This window comes from Leucoraja erinacea, chromosome 6 (assembly GCF_028641065.1).
Source record: "Leucoraja erinacea ecotype New England chromosome 6, Leri_hhj_1, whole genome shotgun sequence".
NCBI classification, from domain to species: domain Eukaryota; kingdom Metazoa; phylum Chordata; class Chondrichthyes; order Rajiformes; family Rajidae; genus Leucoraja; species Leucoraja erinaceus.
In genome coordinates, this window is record NC_073382.1 from 31,658,402 (window position 1) to 31,678,789 (window position 20,388).

At 44.2% G+C, this 20,388-nt stretch overlaps 1 non-coding gene across 1 annotated transcript; it reads right to left on the minus strand.

Moving 5' to 3' along the window:
• Window positions 1-6,853: 6,853 nt before the first annotated feature.
• On the minus strand, window positions 6,854-7,015 carry LOC129698491 (U1 spliceosomal RNA). Its single transcript, XR_008723677.1, has one exon. It is a non-coding gene; the product is annotated as a U1 spliceosomal RNA (small nuclear RNA).
• Window positions 7,016-20,388: the final 13,373 nt, after the last annotated feature.

Here is a 20,388-nt window from a genome sequence, read left to right on the forward strand (position 1 = left end):
TATCTAGGCCCTCACCCCCTCATCTTCACTATGGATGTCCAGTGACTCTACATCTCCATCCCCCACCAGGATGGCCTCAAAGCCCTCCAGTTCTTCCTCGACCAGAGGAGCAACCTATACCCAGCCACTGACACTCTCCTCTGCATAGCGGAGTTGGTCCTCACCCTCAACAACTTTACGTTTGACTCCTCCCATTTCCTCCAAACACAAGGCGTAGCTATGGACACACGCATGGGCCCCAGCTATGCCTGCCTTTTTGTCGGGTACGTTGAATAATCCTTGTTCAATACGTACCAGGGCCCCATCCCCGACCTCTACCTCCGTTACATTGACGACTGCTTTGGGGCCACCTCCTGCACCTACACACAACTGACTGACTTCATCCACTTCACCACCAACTTCCATCCGGCACTCCAATACACCTGGACCATTTCCGACACTTCCCTACCATTCCTTGACCTCACCATCTCCATCGCAGGGGACAGACCTCTGACCGACATACACTACCAACTCCTTCTTGAACACTAGTACAGGATGCTTTGACTCCAACCGCTCCACTATTGGCAGATAGTCCAGTAGCAAACGGTACCAGGAGTAAAACTAAGAAGATAGCTCCCCGTATTTAAGGAGAGAGAGGTTATTAGAGACATAGTACAACCCCCAGGATATTTCTGTGAGAGGGAACCCCTGTTCTGTAATAAAGAATATATTGGGTGTATTTCAAGGAAATTCATAAAGAAGAGCATGCTTTAAGAATGGCAAGGTCCAAAAAAAAATCACACTAGACAAGGTCATTAAATTGATTGTATAATGAATAATGCTCTTTTTGTCTTTGGTGTTTCTTGAATTTACACCTGAAATTGAATTTTAGAGTGGGTTGTCATGGATACCCAGCTACTAGCAACATATTCTCAGCCTTGAGAAGACTTGGGAAAGAAATAGTATTAGGGTGTGGGGAATTGCAGGCAGGTAACTGGTTAATCAAAGAGCAATATATTTATTTATGTATTTATTTATTTATTTATGTGTATATTTAATGGAACTGTTCTGTATTTTTATTTACAATACTCTGTTGTGCTGCAGCAAGCTAGAATTTCATTGTCCTATCAGGGACACATGACAATAAACTCTCTTGACTTTACTTGACTTGACTTGGAACTAGATCCTTGTGCCCAACTTGGCCTTGTTAACCAAGCCCAGGTAACATTATGGCAGTTTTTTTTCCGCACCGGGCCTAACTTAACATAGTTGAGACCATTATGCAGCTCCATCATGATGTCCAAACTTTTGTACTCATTACACATCCCAATATTGACAAGTGTACCACACACCTTCTTCACCACCCTGTCTACCTGAACCACCACTTTCAGGGAACCATGCACCTGTACTCCCAGATCACTCTGTTCTACAACACTTTCCAAGGCTCAACCATTCATTATGTTATGATTCTACAGTTTTTGGAATGTTTTTCACTGCTTTGAAATACTGTTAACACAGTTTGTGATGAGGTGTATGGCAGGAAGGGGAATTTTAATTTAAATACCCAATGGGAAATCAATGGTCCTAGTCAACTATCCTTGTTGCATCTCAGACAAGTTTACTTTTCATGGAAACCCAACCCAGGGGGTGTAAAAATATATATCCTATCGCATCTATTGGTTTTCTTAAGACACACATGGTTAAAATGATACGATTATATTTGCTTCCTTTCTGATGGAAGTCGATAGTGTCAGGGTAAGGTGACCAGTGAACATTGCTATTTAAAAATTAAGCTCAGAGGATTAGTCTGCTATTTTAATGAAAGATCATGGTCGCAAGCCCAACAAAACCTTTGCAAGCTCTTTTAATATCCTCTATTAGCAGGCTCAGTAACAGAAACATTCCTGAATAGACAGAGAACAAAATAACATGAAGCAGATTTATATTAACACAGGCATGTCAGAGAATGCAGGAATATATCATAACACTTGTAATCATAAATTATAAGACATTTCATAATACTACCTTGGTTCATCAATATTCCAGCAAAGTGCTAGATTATAGAGTATGTAAATACCCAATATTCATGCATGACAAATCCGTGCATGAACAGTGGATATGAAGAATAAAACATTAAGAACAACTTAGACACAAAATGCTGGAGTAACTCAGCAGTACAGGCAACATCTCTGGAGAGAAGAAATGGGCGACGTTTCGGGTCAAGACCCTTCTTTAGTCTGGTGTCAGGGGAGGGAGCAGGACAAAGATAGAATGTAGGTGGGGACAGTAAGACTAGTGGAAGGAACTGGGAAGGGGAGGGGGATTGAGAGAGAAAGCAAGGGCTATTTGAAGTTAGAGAAGTCAATGATCATACTGCTGGGGTGTAAACTACCCAAGCAAAATATGAGGTGCTGTTCCTGCAACTTGTGCTGGGCCTCACTCTGACAATGGGGGAGGCCCAGGGCAGAAAGGTCAGATTGGGTGTTCAAGAAGGAACTGCAGATGCTGGAAAATCGAAGGTACACAAAATTGCTGGAGAAACTCAACGGGTGCAGCAGCATCTATGGAGCGAAGGAAATAGGCGACGTTTCGGGCCGAAACCCTTCTTCAGACTGATGGGGGGTGGTGGGGGAGAAGGAAGGAAAAAGGGAGGAGGAGGAGCCCGAAGGCGGGCGGATAGGAGGGTGGGAGGAGACAGCTAGAGGGTTAAGGAAGGGGAGGAGACAGCAATGTAAATCAGCTGACACCCCGATGTAAATCAGCTGACACCTAGAGCAGAGGATGCAGTAGATGAGGTTGGAGGAGATGCAGGTGAACCTTTGTCGCACCTGGAACACACCCTTCACCTCCCCCCTCGACTCCATTCAAGGACCCAAGCAATCGTTCCAGGTGCGACAAAGGTTCACCTGCATCTCCTCCAACCTCATCTACTGCATCCTCTGCTCTAGGTGTCAGCTGATTTACATCGGGGAGACTAAGCGTAGGTTGGGCGATTGTTTCGCAGAACACCTCCGCTCAGTCCGCAATAACCAACCTGACCTCCCGGTGGCTCAGCACTTCAACTCCCCCTCCCATTCCCAATCCGACCTCTCTGTCCTGGGTCTCCTCCATTGCCAGAGTGAGCAACAGCGGAAATTGGAGGAACAACACCTCATATTCCGCCTGGGGACCTTGCGTCCGGATGGCATTGACATTGAATTCTCCCAATTTTGCTAGTCCTTGCTGTCTCCTCCCCTTCCTTAACCCTCTAGCTGTCTCCTCCCACCCTCCTATCCGCCCGCCCTCGGGCTCCTCCTCCTCCCCTTTTCTTTCCTTCTCCCCCCCCCACCCCCCATCAGTCTGAAGAAGGGTTTCGGCCCGAAACGTCGCCTATTTCCTTCGCTCCATAGATGCAGCTGCACCCGCTGAGTTTCTCCAGCAATTTTCTGTACCTAAGGTCAGATTGGGAATGGGAGGGCGAGTGCTGAGCCACAGGGAGATCAGGTATGATAAGATGGACTGAGTGGAGGCTTTCAGCGAAATGATCGCCGAGACTGCTCTTTGTCTCGCCGATGTAGAGAAGTTGACACCTGGAACAGCAGATACAGTAGATTAGGTTGGAGGAGGTGCTAGTGAACCTCTGCCTCACCTGGGAAGACTGTTTGCCGGGTTCTTGGATGCAGTCGAGGGGGGAGGTAAAAGGACATGTGTTGCAACTCCTGCGGTTGCAGGGGAATGTACCTGGGGAGGGGGTGGTTTGGTTGGGAAGCAACGAGTTGGGAAGCAACGAGTGGCCAGTAGTGAGATCCCATTGGAGGTGGTGAAAATGTTGGTGACCAGTGATTACATGCTGTTATTAAGAACAGCTTCTTTCCTGCTGTTCAACCCTTGAACAAACCTCTCTAATATGCTAAGGATGTATTTCCAATCTTCCAATCTACATTGTTGTGCCCCTTTCGTTGTTTTCCTTCTGCACCTTCTCTGTAGCTGTAACTTTATATAGCAAACAGTTTTCTTTCATTTTTGACTACCTGTTGTACTCATACATGGTATAATTGCACTCATAAATGGTATGATCTGCCTGGATATGATGCAAACAACATTTTCCATTGTACATCTGTGCAAGCGATATTAATAAACCAATAACAAAGAAATGCATGTTCTAGCAGTTTTGGTTATGGTCAATTAGATTTCTCATTCTCCAACTGGAAACATTGGTGTCTGTGATTAAAGAATGGAAGCCTCGCAGTTTATCCACAAATGGATGCAAATATTATTTGGAACACATATCACAGTGGGAATTGTTTAGGAGTGCTAGAATATCCATGCAAAAAGTGGCATGTTATGGGTAGAAAGCTTTTAGACTTGGCCAAATGGGTTTCTAAATATATCCTATGTAAGCAAACCTTTTAGTGTCACAGAAAGCAAATGGTATTTCACTTAGCAAACTGTACAGAAGCTACAATTTTAATACAAAACCCTCAGATTGTGTAGAGCTACACAATTTAGCACTGGGAAAAAGAAAGCAGACATTAGAGAGTGTAAAGTGAAGTGTTAGAGGTTCTGTAGACAATGTATGGCACCATCTTGGATGAGATGCCAGTTTGCTGGTGGTCTAATCAAGTAGGAAATTCAAACAAAGTTTTTCAACACATAAAATCTCTCATTGATCTTATGTGAAAACCTGATGCCTATGGAAGTATCATCAAGAACCACAAGCCTTTATTAACAATTCATGGTTAGAAATATATATAGATGAAGACCTGAGACCATATTAAAACTAATAACAACAATAAAACAAAGTTATTTCAAATCCAAACACAAATTTGTCATTGGAAATAAGCAGCAAATATATGTTTATGAGAGTTGCACATTGCACATTCTGGGTATTACAGATCTCCATTGAGAAGATCAAAGTGAATTAGATATCCCATTGACATTACGGGGCATCTAAATGTATTGGGCATGTGAATGATGTATGCCCATGTGCACAGTGTGATAAGACAGTTGAAAAAACAAAATGCACATGTCAATCTGAAGAAGGGTCACAACCCCAAATGCTGTCTGTCCATTTCCCTCTACTGATGCTACCAGGACTGCCAAGATCCCCCAGCACTGTTTATTTGCACAATGTATAAATCAGAATCATAAAGTCACACAGCACAGAAACAAGCCCTTCAGCCCAATTTGTCCATGCCGATCAAAATGCCCCATCTTACATTTACCCACATATGGCCCATATCCTTCCAAATCAAATACCCATATGGACATGTATATATATATATATATACCTACCTGTCCAAATGTCTTTTAAATGTTGTTATTGTAACTTCCTTAACTACTTCCTCTGGCAGCTCATTCCATATACCCACCACAATCTGTGAAAAACTTGCCCTCTCAGTTCCCTATTAATTATTTTTCTACTCACTTTAAACCAATTTCTTGATTGCACTTCCCTTGGGAAAAAAATCTGTACATTCATCCCCTCTATTCCCTTGTGATTTTATAAATTTCTATATAATAATAATAATAATAAATTTTATTTGTGGGCGCCTTTCAAAAGTCTCAAGGACACCTTACAGAATTTAACAAGAGTTAAAAACATATAATCAGAGTAAAATAAATAATAAAGACATCACCAATACACAAATTAAAGACAGAATTCGATCCAAAGACAAAAAAAATCAAAAACACAATGTGAAGAGAGAGCAGCGGCAGCTAAACCGCGCCAGTGTACACTCTCCCTTCCGACAGCCATCTTAGATACAAACTAAAATAATCACTTACACACAAACATCATCCCCCCACAATGGTTACCACTGTGGGGGAAGGCACAATGTCCAGTCCCCATCCCCAGTTCTCCCAAAGGCAGGCCTATTGAGGCCTCCGCTATTGCGTCTATGGAGGCCCGATGTTGCTGGCCGTTCTCACCGGGTTCTATTGCCCCGGCGTCGGGAGAGTCCACTCAGTGGCTGTGCCACCTGGAACGGCCAATTCCCTACTGGAGACCGCGGCTTCTGAAGCCGACAAGGCCCCGCCGGTTTGGAGCTCCCAGGCTCCCCATGTTGAAGTCGGTGCCGCCCACTCCGCTCCACAGACCCGCAGCCCGGAGGTGTTGAACTCAGCAATCACAGCTCACCGGAGCTCCAGTGCATCGATCCAGCGCGGTGACCCAGGTAAGGCATTGCCCGCTCTGCTCCGCGATAGCGCTCCAGCACTACGCTCCAAGCAATAAAGTCCTAGCCTGCTCAATCTCTCCCGATAGCTCAGGCCTTTGAGTCTTGGCAATATCCTTGTAAATCTTATCTGTGCCCTTTTCAGCTTAACAACATCATTCTTGTAGCAGGGTGACCAAAACTAAACAAAATACCAACATCTTTTATAACAGTAACATAACATCCCAATTTCTGTACTCAATACCCTGTCTGATGAAGGCCAATGTACTGAAAGCCTTCTTGACCACCCTATCTACCTGTGATGCCATTTTCAAGGAACTGTATAGTTGCACTCTTGGATCCCTCTGCTCTGCAACATTCCTCAGGCATTACCATTCACTGTGAAGATCCTGCCCAGGATTGACTTCCGAAAATGGAACATGTCACATAATCCAAATTAAGCAATTAGCCATTTCTTAGCCCATTTGCCCCAGCTGCGAAGATCCCACTGTATTTCTTAATAACCATCTTCACCATCTTCATACCACCCACTTTTGTGACATTTGCAAACTTACTAACCTGCCTTGTACTTTCTCATCAAAATCATTGATATGGATGACAAACAGCATTGGGCCCAGCACTAATCCCTGAGGCACACCACTAACCACAGGTCTCCAGTCCAAAAAACAACCTTCCATCACTACCCTCTGTTTCCTAACATGAAGCCAATTCTGTATTGGAAGGAGAAAGCAAATGCAGTCTCCCATTACCACAAATTTTGCAGTCAAGTATCCTGTATTTGGGGACATCGCATGTATCAACATGCCTGAAGAATAATGGGCTAGCCTCATCAAAGGTGAACCTCCTTTTTGATAATGGCCTTTCTCCTGCCAGGCATGTTATAGCTCTGCCTTTCCATGATTGTCAATAGTACCTGCAAAATGTGTGCCTATGCATATAACATGGAAACAAACCCTTTGTCCCAACGTGTCCATGCCAACCAGTGATCCCCCTATGCTAACACTATCTACAAACTAGGGAGAATTTACCAAGGCAACTAACCAAAAGTCAACAGACCTACAGACCTGTTCATCTTTGGAATGCAGGAGGAAACCAGAGCTCCTGGAGAAAACGCACGCGGTCACTGGAAGAACGTACAAACTCCATCAGGATCAAACCCTGATCTCGGCGCTGTAAGGCAGCAACTCTACCGCTGTGCCACCATGCTGCCCTCTGTTGTCCATTTCCATGGGACATCCACCATGTGCTTCTGCTCTGAAATACTATTTTTGCAAAGATACTCTCCTTATGCCCTAATCATCAACAAGCAACCCCATTATTTTACCCCCACACGAATGCACACACATTTCTCCCACTATCCTGGCCCCGTTCCCTCTTCCCCAACCTGCTTCCACCCATGTCTCTTCCTCTTACAGCCTTGACTTATTTTTATCTTTGACTTTGGTCCATGTATTTACAAATCAATCCCCTCCCCCTCACCTGACGGTGGGCGGCGCGACTCTGGTCAGCAGTGGCCTCTGCAGTCTGTCCGAGTTTTATTATTTTCTGTCTGTGTTTTAATGTAGTTTTTGTTATTTTTTGTTGGGGTGTGTGTGTGGGGGTGGGAGGGGGGGGGAAACTTTTTAAATCTCTCCCTGCACTGGAGACCCGACCTTTCTCGTCGGGTTTCCGTTGTCGTTGGGGCCGCAACGAGGAGCGGCCTCCAACAGGAAGAAGCCGGGGACTCTGGTGCTACGACTCACCGTCGCCGTCGCGGGGCTGGCCGAGTCCGGAGCGGGTGGAGCGGTGGAGGAGCTGCTGCTGCTGCTGCTGCTGCTGCTGCTACCGGAGAGTCGGAGGCTCCAACGGCAGGTCTGTGGACGGCGGCACCGGGAGCCCGCGGCTCCCTGGAGGGAGACCGCTTTTCAGGGCTCTCGCAACGGCGACTTCCCCCGCCCGAGTTGCGGGGTTGAAGAGCTCCTGGAGCGGGGCCTAACATCACTGCCCCGCGCGGCTTGGAATGGCCGCGGGACTCTGCGAGCGCACACCGGGGCTCTAACACCAAGACCCGGTGTGCGACCTCGCACCACCCGGCGTCGCTTTAATGGCCGCGGGACAATCGCCATCGCCAGCCGGGGGCTTTGACTTTGACTCTGACATCGGGGGGGGAGAGTGCAGTGGAGAGATAAGTTTATTAGGCCTTCCATCACAGCGATGTGATGGATGTTTATGTAAATTATGTTGTGTCTTGGGTTTATGTGTTTGTAATGTATGGCTGCAGAAACGGCATTTCGTTTGGACCTCAAGGGGTCCAAATGACAATTAAATGTATCTTGTATCTTGTATCTTGTACCTGTATCCACCTATCAGGCCTTGTCCTGTCCTCATTTCATTTCTCAGCTTTCTTTCCCTTCCTACAATAAGTTTGAAGAAGTGTTTCGACCCAAAATGTTACACTTCCATGTCTTCCAGAGATGCTGCCTGACCCGTTGAGTTACCCCAGCACTTAATGTATTTTTTTCCATCTTTGTCCTGCTGTTCTTGCTCATATACATCTTACCTGGCAAAATTAATAGAGACATGGTATCAGTTCCCACTTGCAGGGATACGATGAATGAATATATAATTTATTCCATCCTGTGACTTTACTCAACCTTTATATATTGTCCATGGGTTCATTCTGAAAGGAAACCTTCTACATAAATTGTAACTCCACCGGACACATATACAAGTTCAGCCCTACTGACAACAACAGTACCACTGTCTTCTTTTCATATATTGTCAAATTTTTTTTGCTCTTTCTCCTATCTTGAGATCTTAACCTAGATCATATCACTAAAGCTCTGAAACACTGTCACATTATATAAATAAAATAAATAGTTGAATGTGGTCATATACCTCAAGCCTGGGAAACACAATGCCAAAGGTGAGTTGTTGCTTCAAAACACCAGGGACCCGTTTCTGCACTGACCTTGTGCTGTTTGTGAGGAGTTTGTACATTCACCCTGTGACAGTGTTGGTTTCCTTTGGGTGCCCTAGTTTCCTCCCACTCCCAAAGATGTGCAGGTTTGTAGGTTAATTGGCCTCTGTAATATTGTCCCTAATGTGTAGGGACTACAAGAAAAAGTGCGAAGCGATGACCTCGGACTAGATTAAATGGGTGATTGATGGTCAGCTTGGATACAATAGGATAAAGGACCTGTTTCTATGCTGTATCTTTGAACTAAACATCCACCATATATACTGCCTGACACCATTGCTCATTTCTCAAGAGAACCCTGTTCTCTATTAACCATGCTTGATTATCCATTTGCTACTCGGAGCAGCAGCATCCCAAACCCATCACCAATTTAGTGTCTGTGGAGTCTCTGGTGCTGCATTTATTCAGGCAAGTAACATTCTTAATTCAAGGCACTTTAATCACAGCTGATAGAAGCAGCTTGTGTCAAAATGCATCTAAAGTGACTGCAATTAGTTATTAAATGTATACTTGTGCTCATATATTCTATGAGACACTTCCAACAAAGCTTCACATTTTCTCTTTGTGCCTCACCTATAAACATATTTCAAAAACTTGTAGGTTCATCCATACCACTGGTCATTTTCAATTTCACATCCTATATATGTCTTGATGTTTTTTGATACTTTCAGAATTCCATACAGATGCAACTGCATCAAAGTTGTATCAAATCAATATACTGTAAATAAAATTGCAACTTCTTGTGCAGTAACACAAGGAACATAATTCAAATAAATTCCATTAAAAAGCTTGCTCCTCTCCAGCTGAGAATAAAATCCATTTGATTTTTCCGATTCTTGCTTTAGTGCTATTTTACTGCCACTTTTTCGAATTAGTATGTTCATTTTGGAGGGTTGGTAGAGGAAACCTTATAACATTGTAGCTGCAGTAAACTTTCAGCTGCAGAAGATCAAGAATGATGAAATATCAGTTGAATCCAAGAAGCCAACAAACACATGTTCATGATCATACTGTGTTAGAACCATTCTGAAAATAACGTAATGGTAATTAGTCATTATAAAAAGGTTTATGGAAGTTTAATGAATATTAAAATAATGCACAAATAAATTGGTGTAACCTTAAATTAAAATGGATCATAAGATTCTAAGATAGGAGCAGAATTTTGATACACATCTTCTACTCCACCATTTGATCATGGTTGATCTATTTTTCCCTCTCAACCCCATTCTCGTGCCTTCGCTCTGTAATCTTTGGCACCCTTCCTAATCAAGAACCTATCCATCTCTGCTTAAAAAAAACCCCAAATTACCTGTCTATGGCAATAAAAATTCCACAGATTCACCACCCATTGGAAAAAGAAATTCCTCCTTATTTCCATTCTAAAGTTATGTCTAACAATTAGGGCATACAAATTAGCCAGATAAAGCAGCCTACCAGAGGACTGGGATAAATTCAGATTCCAGCAGAGGAGGACAAAGGGATTAATTCGGAAAGGGAAAATAGATTATGAAAGAAAACATATAAAAATGACTGCGAAAGTTTTTATAGATATGTGAAGTGAAAAAGATTAGTTAAAACAAATGTAGGTCCCTTGCAGTCAGAAACAGGTGAATTGATCATGGGGAACAAGGACATGGCAGACCAATTAAATAAATACTTTGCTTCTGTCTTCACTAAGGAAGACATAAATAATCTGCCGGAAATAGCAGGGGACCGGGGGTCAAATGAGATGGAACTGAGTGAAATCCAGGTTAGCCGGGAAGTGGTGTTAGGTAATTTGAATGGATAAAGGCCGATAAATCCCCAGGGCCAGATAGGCTGCATCCCAGAATACTTAAGGAAGTAGCCCCAGAAATAGTGGATGCATTAGTGATAATGTTTCAAAACTCTTTAGATTCTGGAGTAGTTCCTGAGGAATGGAGGGTAGTTAAAGTAACCCCACTTTTTAAAAAGGGAGGGAGAGAGAAAACAGGGAATTACAGACCAGTTAATATAACATCAGTAGTGGGGAAACTGCTAGAGTCAGTTATTATAGATGGAAATGCAGCACATTTGGAAAGTGGTGAAATCATTGGACAAAGTCAGCATGGATTTATGAAAGGTAAATCATGTCTGACGAATCTTATAGAATTTTTCGAGGATGTAACTAGTAGAGTGGATAAAGGAGAACCAGTGGATGTGTTGTATCTGGACTTTCCGAAGGCTTTCGACAAGGTCCCACATAAGAGATTATTATACAAACTTAAAGCACACGGTATTGGGGGTTCAGTATTGATGTGGATACTGAACTGGCTGGAAGACAGGAAGCAAAGGGTAGGAGTAAACGGGTCCTTTTCAGAATGGCAGGCAGTGGGGTTCTGCAAGGCTCGGTGCTATTTACAATATATATTAATGATTTGGATGAGGGAATTGAATCCAACATCTCCAAGTTTGCAGATGGCACAAAGCTGGGGGGCAGTGTTAACTGTGAGGAGGATGCTAGGGGGCTTCAAGGTGACTTGGATAGGTTGGGTGAGTGGGCAAATGCATGGTAGATGCTGTACAATGTGGATACATGTGAGGTTATCCACTTTGGAGGCAAAAACAGGAAAGTAGACTGTGATCTGAATGATGGCCAATTAGGAAAAGGGGAGATGCAACGAGACCTGGGTGTCATGGTACACCAATCATTGAAAGTAGGCATGCAGGTGCACCAGGCAGTGAAGAAAGCAAATGGTATGTTAACATTCAAAGCAAAAGGATTTGAGTATAGGAGCAGGGAGTGTCTACTGCAGTTGTACAGGGTCTTGGTGAGACCACACCTGTAGTATTGCGTACAGTTTTTGTCTCCTAATCTGAGGAAAGACATTCTTGCCATAGACCGAGTACAGAGAAGGTTCATCAGACTGATTCCTGGGATGTCAGGACTTTCATATGAAGAAAGACTGGATAGACTTGGCTTGCACTCACTATAATTTAGAAGATTCAGGGGGGATCTTATAGAAACGTACAAAATTCTTAAGGGGTTGGACAGGCCAGATGCAGGAAGATTGTTCCTGATGTTGGGGAAGTCCAGAACAAGGGGTCGCAGTTTAAGGATAAGGAGGAAGTCTTTTAGGACCGAGATGAGAAAAACATTTTTCACTCAGAGAGTGGTTCATCTCTGGAATTCTCTGCCACAAAAGGTAATTGAGGCCAGTTCATTGGCTATATTTAAGAGGGATTTAGATGTTGCCCTTGTGGCTAAGGGGATCAAGGGTTATGGAGAGTAGGCAGGTACGGGATACTGAGTTGGATGATCAGCCATGATCATATTGAATGGCGGTGCAGACTCGAAAGGCCGAATGGCCTACTGCTGCCCCTATTTTCTGTGATTCTATGTTTCTATGTCTTTTCAAATTTCCTACCCTGTGATATCCTGCCAACACATCACCGTTGGACTCATTAACCTACATTAATCTCAGTTTCCTAATGTATTAACACAAAATTCTGCCTTTTCTCAAAATCAATTCACAGTCTCACCCATATCTATCTTTGCAAATCCATAATGCCTTGCTTGCTACACAAATTTAATTATCCTTTCCTTTATTTCAGGCCACGTGCATACTCTTAATCCTCAGACCCATTTCTTAGAGTTCCCTGGATAAATCTTACCTCCTTATTCTCCAAATTAAGACACTAATTAAAAACCACTTCAATATCTTCCCAAGTTCATACCTCATGTTATTGAGAAATTTATCAGCATATTTTCTTCTCTTTTTAAGTCAAATACAAATTGGTGAGAAAATTGAGAAATATGGATTCTTAATGACTCCCATTTCAAATTCCAAATGTTCACATCAGAACATTTCTCCACATATAAAATTGAAAGTGCAAGAAATAAATGGCCCTTCGGTTAGTGTCTACGAATGAAACTCCTCATGGCCAAGATGGTGTTGCGGGACTCGGGCAGGCAGCATGGGCCACAGTTGGGTCCCAGGGCCTGCAGACAGTCGAGTCGCGGAGTGTCGGTGGCAGGAGCAGCCAGGAGGTGGGCTAATTTCAGGTCCTTAGTGGAGTTAGGTGGGCCAGGAACCGTTGATTGAACACATGGATCTCCCGGAGGAGGAAGTAAAATTGGGGTCCGTTGCAGGTCTGTGTCAATGAGGCCCAAAGTTTTGGGAGAATCAAAGCGAGGTCCTTCTGGTGCCAGCGCATCACAGCGAGAGTAGATCTCAGTGGCCGGAAGTAGAGTTGCTGTGTATGGCGGCAGATAGCCAGTCGGTATTGAATGTCTGGCTTGGGTCCGAACTGGGAGATAGGGAACTGGAGCTGGAAGCCATGAGGTACAAGATGGAGGCGTTGGCAAGTCCCGAGGAAGCAATTGTGGCTGTGGTATCGGATCTGGGTTAGGATGTGGTCGTAGAGTTGGAGGGAAGGGGGAATATCCCTTGCAACCGCAGGAGATGCTACACTTGTTGCTTTACCTCCCCCCTCGACTCCATTCAAGGACCCAAGCAGTTGTTCCAGGTGCAACAGAGGTTCACCTGCACCTCCTCCAACCTCATCTTATTGCATCCGCTGCTCTAGATGTCCGCTGATCTATATCGGTGAGACCAAGTGCAGGCTTGGCGATCGTTTCGCCGAACACCACCCCTCGGTCCGCATTAACCACCCTGATCTCTCTGTGGCGCAGCACTTCAACTCCCCCTCCCATTCCAAATCCGACCTTGCTATCCTGGGCCTCCTCCATGGGCAGAGTGAGCACTACCGGAAATTGGAGGAGCAGCACTTCATATTCCGCTTGGGCAATCTGCACCCCAGCGGCTTGAACATTGACTTCTCCAATTTCCGGTAGCGCTTGCTGTCTCCTCCCCTTCTCAGCTCTCCTTCAGCCCGCTGGCTCCTCCTCTTCCTTTCTTCTTCCCGCCCCCCCCACCCTACATCAGTCTGAACAAAGGTTTTGGCCCGAAATGTTGCCTATTTTTTTCGTTCCATAGATGCTGAGTTTCTCCAGCACTTTTGTCTACCTTCAATTTTCAAGCATCTACAGTTCCTTCTTGAATGTGGCCTTGATCTACACCAGCTACAGATTATTATCTAGGTGGCAGTATGGAGAGATAGATTATTTATCAGTCACACCGTTTGCATCTCCATTTCTTTGGTTTATTTGCAAGAATTAATCTTGGTCACTTACCTTTTGCAAAAGAAAATAACATTTGTTAAATAGTTATCTTAAAAAATAATTTCTTAATTAACTCGGTGTTTGTGATTTATGCTCATTTTAAAGCACCTGGAGTACTCCACAATAATCTTCAATGTTAATAACACTTTGTTTGGGTTTAGCTTTGATAAATTTCCAACTGGGATAAAGGAAATCTATGGGACAAATCGGAAAACTATGCAACCTCTGGTACCTCAACTTCAGATCCAAGATTACCCCAACATCCAAAATTGAGTGGTGTACGCAGATTATATTTGCCTATGCACATGTTCTGAGGCGAAGTCCAAGCCTTTGTCAAGTCATTCATTATAACATGAAAAAATGTGTCTTTGACTCAACATTCTGCAAATCAAAGGTCCTCTACTCACCTGACTCCATCACACACAACTCTTCCACAAAAGAAAACAGAACACCACAGGAACAGGTCGTTTGGCGCACAATGTTAGTGCTGAACACGAGACCAAGTTAAATTAATCTCCTCTTTATTTTTTTCAGCCTCCCCTCCTCAACATTATTTTTGAGGATATCTCTTGTCCATAGAGTGGCTGTTGATCAGGGGTGTGTGAGGGATGTTACAATGACTGATTATTTATCTTGTTTTTTTCCTCTCCATTTAAACAGACTCCATGCCTTCCTGGCTTAGATCATCTCTCACACGTGTACTTACCTCATCCTATATTAGCAGAACCATTCTATTACATTTTTCTTCTTGCAGTCAAATATTGCTGAATATTGAGTTACCAGTTTTTCTCTTTCTAACCATGTCTTTAATGATCATCAGATCATAACCATTTATCTCTATTTGTGCTGTTAGCTCATTGATTTTGTTTCAGATACTAGGTACATTTAGATATACAGCTCTTATTTTTGTCTTTTTGCCATAATTTCTTCCGTGAGCACCATTTGTCGTGTCCATTGACATCCTATTTGCTTCTTCTTTCCCTGCTTTTCCCTTATTCGTTTTATTGCTCTGCCTTTCATTTCTATTCTTGTTTCCCTCTCCTCTCACTCTTTGCTCAAATACCCAACCTTTGCTATACCAGTTTAAAGTTTTCTCACTAGCAATCATGTGCAAAGGTTATGTTCCAGTCCTGGGTGTAACATGGCCATTTTATACATGTCCAAACTTCACCTGAATCAAATCCAGTGCTTCAGGATTCGAAATCCCATCCTTGTACACCATCCTTCCAGCTGTATATTCATCAAATCTATTCTTCTGTGTCTACTTTTACTCTCACCTGGATCAGCAGAACATTTTAGGATTACACCCTTTGAGGTCCTTTTTTCTAATGCAGATCTCAACACCTGATATTTAGCCTGCAGGACCTCACCCCCATTTGTACCTTGTCATTGGTGCCAATATATAACACAGCGATTGTCTGGTACCTCTCCCTCTCCAGGGTGCCCTAGATGAATGAAATTATACAAAATATGTAACATATCAATTTATTTGTTTCTCATTATTGGCATTCTTGAGCAAGATGCATGTCCAGAATGACTTGCTATATCAGCACAACCATGAACCATAGCACCAGCGATGCAAGATGCCATCTTGGGATCATGTTTCTGGCAGCAGTAATAACCATCTGTCCCCTTTGCAGATTAAATATCCTGTAATTATTGCTCTCACACTTCATTGCCTCCCTTGCCAGTGCAAATGCACTATGAACATAGCACTGGTGGCCAACCCCTATGAAAACATCTCCTCCAACACTATCCAAAATAGACAATAGACAATAGGTGCAGGAGTAGGCCATTCGGCCCTTCGAGTCAGCACCGCCATTCAATGTGATCATGGCTGATCATCCACAATCAGTACCCCGTTCCTGTCTTCTCTCCATATCCCTTAACTCCGCCATCCCTAAGAGCTCTATCTAACTCTCTCTTAAAAGCATCCAGAGAGCCAGCCTCCACCGCCCTCTGATGCAGAGAATTCCACACATTCACATCTCTCTGTGTGAATTTTTTTTTCCTCATCTCCATTATAAATGGCTTACCACTTATTTTAAACTATGGCCCCTGGTTCTGGACACCTCCAACATTGGGAACATGTTTCCTGCCTCTAGCAAGTCCAAACCTTTAGTAATCTTATATGTTTCAATATGATCCCCCCTCATCCTAAATTCCAGAGTATACAAGCCCAGTCGTTCCAATCTATCAACATATGACACTCCCGCCATCCCGGGAATTAACCTCGCTGCACCCCCTCAATAGCAAGAATGTCCTTCCTCAAGTTTGGAGACCAAAACTGCACACTAAACTCCAGGTGTGGTCTCACGAGGGCCCTGTACAACTGCAGGAGTACCTCTTTGCTTCAATACTCTTGTTATGTGAAGGCCAACATGCCATTTGCTTTCTTCACTGCCTGCTGTACCTACATGCTTACTTTCAGTGACTGATGAACACGGACCCCCAGATCCCGTTGTACTTCCCCTTTTCCCAACTTTGCACCATTTAGATAGTAATCTGTCTTCCTGTTTTTGCCACCACATTTATCCACATCAAACTGCATCTGCCACGCATCTGCCCGCTCATGCAACCTGTCCAAGTCACTCTAGATTAGTGTCACTCATACTGTGGCTCTACCCACAGGCTTATTAGAGAGCTCTCTCGCTCTCTCTCTTTGGCAGACTAGTAGTATGCATGTTGAGATGAAAGCACCTTGTGTTTCCTATGCAGAGTTGCTGATATGAATTCTAATCACTGTGTGTCTGATCATTTCCAACATAGTGTCAGACAATTCGAACCCTCTCCTAGCCTAGTCGGTTTTCGTTTATCTTAGTTTGTTTTTTTGTTCAGTTTGTGTTTTTACAATAGCCTCAGCACTTCAGCACTCAGCACAGAAAGATGGTGGACTGCAGGTGTGGGGCACCGTTGTGTTTGGCTGCTCTGCCTGCAGTCCGTCCTTTCACCCTTTTTTTATTTTTAGTCCTGTTAAAACAAAATGTTTGTTGGAGGTCTTCTTTTATGTGGTGGGTGGGGGGAGGGGAAGGGGGAGACTTTATTTCTGCTGTTTTCCTCCGAATCGCATCTTCGTCCTCTCGTGCGGCCTACAGTCAGGACAGGAGCGGCGTTTCCCGCTGGGATTAGCCGGGACTACAGCTTCGGCGGTGGCACAGTGCTGGGACACCATCACTGAGCGGGCGATGCCCTACCCTGGTCGCCGTGCTGTGATCGCCAACTCCAACATCTGAGGAGCTGTGGCTGCGGGCTTCCAGCCACGGGTGGCGCTGGATTTAAAACACCGCAGAGCCTGGGATCCGAGATTGCCAGAGTCAGAGCTCCGACCAGCATGGCCTGAGAATTTCGGCAGCTGCGGACTCCGGGTAGGAAGCGGCCGATCCAGACATTTCCTATCCGCTGAGGACTGTTCACCCGATGCCGGTGCTCCATCTTCCCGGCAGGAGGGCCTATAACATCGGGCCGCCGTTGCGGCGACTGGCTGTGGAGGCCTCAAATAGGCCCCAACCTCGGGTGGACTAGGAGGAGGAGGAGGACTGGATTTTTTGGTGCCTTCCCTCACAGTAGAATGTGTTCATTCTCCTGTTGGGGATGTTCATGTTGAATCCTATAGTGTATTGTGTCTTTTTTATCTTCTTTTTCTTATATGGATGTATGGTAATCTAATTTTTTTCTTTGTAAAGCACCTTGGCTTCAACATGATTTGATTTAAAAGTGCTATATCAATAAAAATTACTTACTTACTTCGCAGGCCAGAGCCCTTAGTGTTTGTGGCGAACTTGCCGAGCATTGGCACGTCTTTGAAGAGGATTTCATTGTGTATGTGCATGCAGCGCACGCTGCCGCCGCTCCAGATATTCTTGCCTCTATTCTCCTTAACTTGGCCGGATATATTTGATATATTTACAAAGCTTTTCAAGTCAAGAATAGAACCTAATATGGAATGGATTATATTTGGAATAATAGTAGAAGATATCAATTTAAATAAGGACCAAAAAGTTTTTTTTTTAATTATGGGTTAATAATTGGAAAAAATTGATACTTAAATTTTGGAAAAATACAGCTATTCCAACTGATAAAATGTAGATTAGGAATATGATGGACATAGCATGCCTTGAAGAAATGAGACTCCGACTAATAGATAAATATGACCAATTCTTAAGGAGTTGGGCCCCTTTTGTCGACTTTTTTGGAATCATGAGATTCTATTTTCTACTATCTATTTTTCCTCTTTTTCTCTTCTCAAATTTCTCTTTTTTTCCCATTCTTCTTGTCTTTCTTATTTCCTTTTCAAAAACATAAAACTAGAGGCTGTACATAGAATGTATAATTACGTTATGACATAGTTGGTACCTAAAATTAGGTCCCACTGTATTGTTTTGTATTGTACTAACTTCTAATAAAAATTAAAAAAAAATTTTTTTTTTTTAAAAAACTTGGCCGGCACAGAAGCTGCTCGACGTGCCAGAAGATTTCATTATGAACTGGCGCAGTTCAATGCTGCGGGTGTCCAGATTGTTCCAGCTGAATCTATTCAAGACCCTGAGTGCCTGCTTAACAAGTTCCGGCAGCTATGTAAGTTACGCTTTAGATTCAGATTCAATTTTAATTGTCATTGTCAGTGTACAGTACAGAGACAACGAAATGCATTTAGCATCTCCCTTGAAGAGCGACATAGCAAATGATTTGAATAAAAACAATAAATAAATAATAAGTGTCCGGGGGGGGGGGGGGGGGGGGTGATTGGCAGTCACCGAGGTACGTTGTTTAGTAGAGTGACAGCGGCTGGAAAGAAGCTGTTCCTCGACCTGCTGGTTCGGCAACGGAGAGACCTGTAGCGCCTCCCGGATGGTAGGAGGGTAAACAGTCCATGGTTGGGGTGAGAGCAGTCCTTGGCGATGCTGAGCGCCCTCCGCAGACAGCGCTTGCTTTGGACAGACTCAATGGAGGGGAGCGTGGAACCGGTGATGCGTTGGGCAATTTTCACCACCCTCTGCAATGCCTTCCGGTCGGAGACAGAGCAGTTGCCATACCATACTGTGATGCAGTTGGTAAGGATGCTCTCGATGGTGCAGCGGTAGAAGTTCACCAGGATCTGAGGAGACAGATGGACCTTCTTCAGTCTCCTCAGGAAGAAGAGACGCTGATGAGCCTTCTTGATCAGAGTAGAGGTATTGTGGGTCCAAGAGAGGTCATCGGAGATGTTGACTCCCAGGAACCTGAAGCTAGAAACACGTTCCACCTCCGTCCCGTTAATGTGGATGGGGGTGTGCGTGCCGCCTCTGGACTTCCTGAAGTCTACAATGAGCTCCTTTGGTCTTCTTGGAGTTAAGGGCCAGGTTGTTGTCAGCGCACCATGCTGCTAAGTGCTGGACATCCTCCCTGTAGGCCAGCTCATCGTTGTTGCTGATGAGGCCAATCACCGTTGTATCATCTGCATACTTGATGATGGTGTTAGTACCATGTACAGGTGTGCAGTCATAGGTGAAGAGGGAGTAGAGGAGGGGGCTCAGCACACAGCCCTGAGGAACGCCGGTGTTCAGGGTGAGGGTTGAAGAGGTGTGCTTGTCTAACCTCACAGACTGGGGTCTGTTGGTTAGAAAGTCCAGTATCCAGTTGCAGAGGGAGGGGTCGATGCCCAGGTTACCAAGTTTGGTGATCAGTTTTGATGGAATAATGGTGTTGAATGCTGAGCTGTAATCGATGAACAGCATTCTTACATAAGTGTCTCTGTTGTCAAGGTGGGAGAGGGCGGAGTGAAGTGCCGTTGAGATGGCATCCTCCGTACTCCTGTTCTTGCGGTAGGCAAACTGATAGGGATCCAGTGTGGGGGGTAGGCAGCTTTTGAGGTGTGCCAGGACCAGCCTCTCGAAGCACTTGGTGATGATGGGGGTAAGTGCAACTGGGCGGAAGTCGTTGAGGCTTGCCGCAGTGGAGTGTTTTGGCACTTAATCTTGTGATGGAGCACTATAAATTTTTTTTGTGAAGCCAAAGGCGCAGTGAACCTGTCGAAGCGTACGTCAGTTCATTGAAACGTATCGCCAGCAGGTGCAAGTTTGACATTTTGTGTGATAGTCTGATACGAGACAGACTGGTTTATGGAATTCTAAATGACAAGGTACATAGAAACATAGAAAATAGGTGCAGGAGTA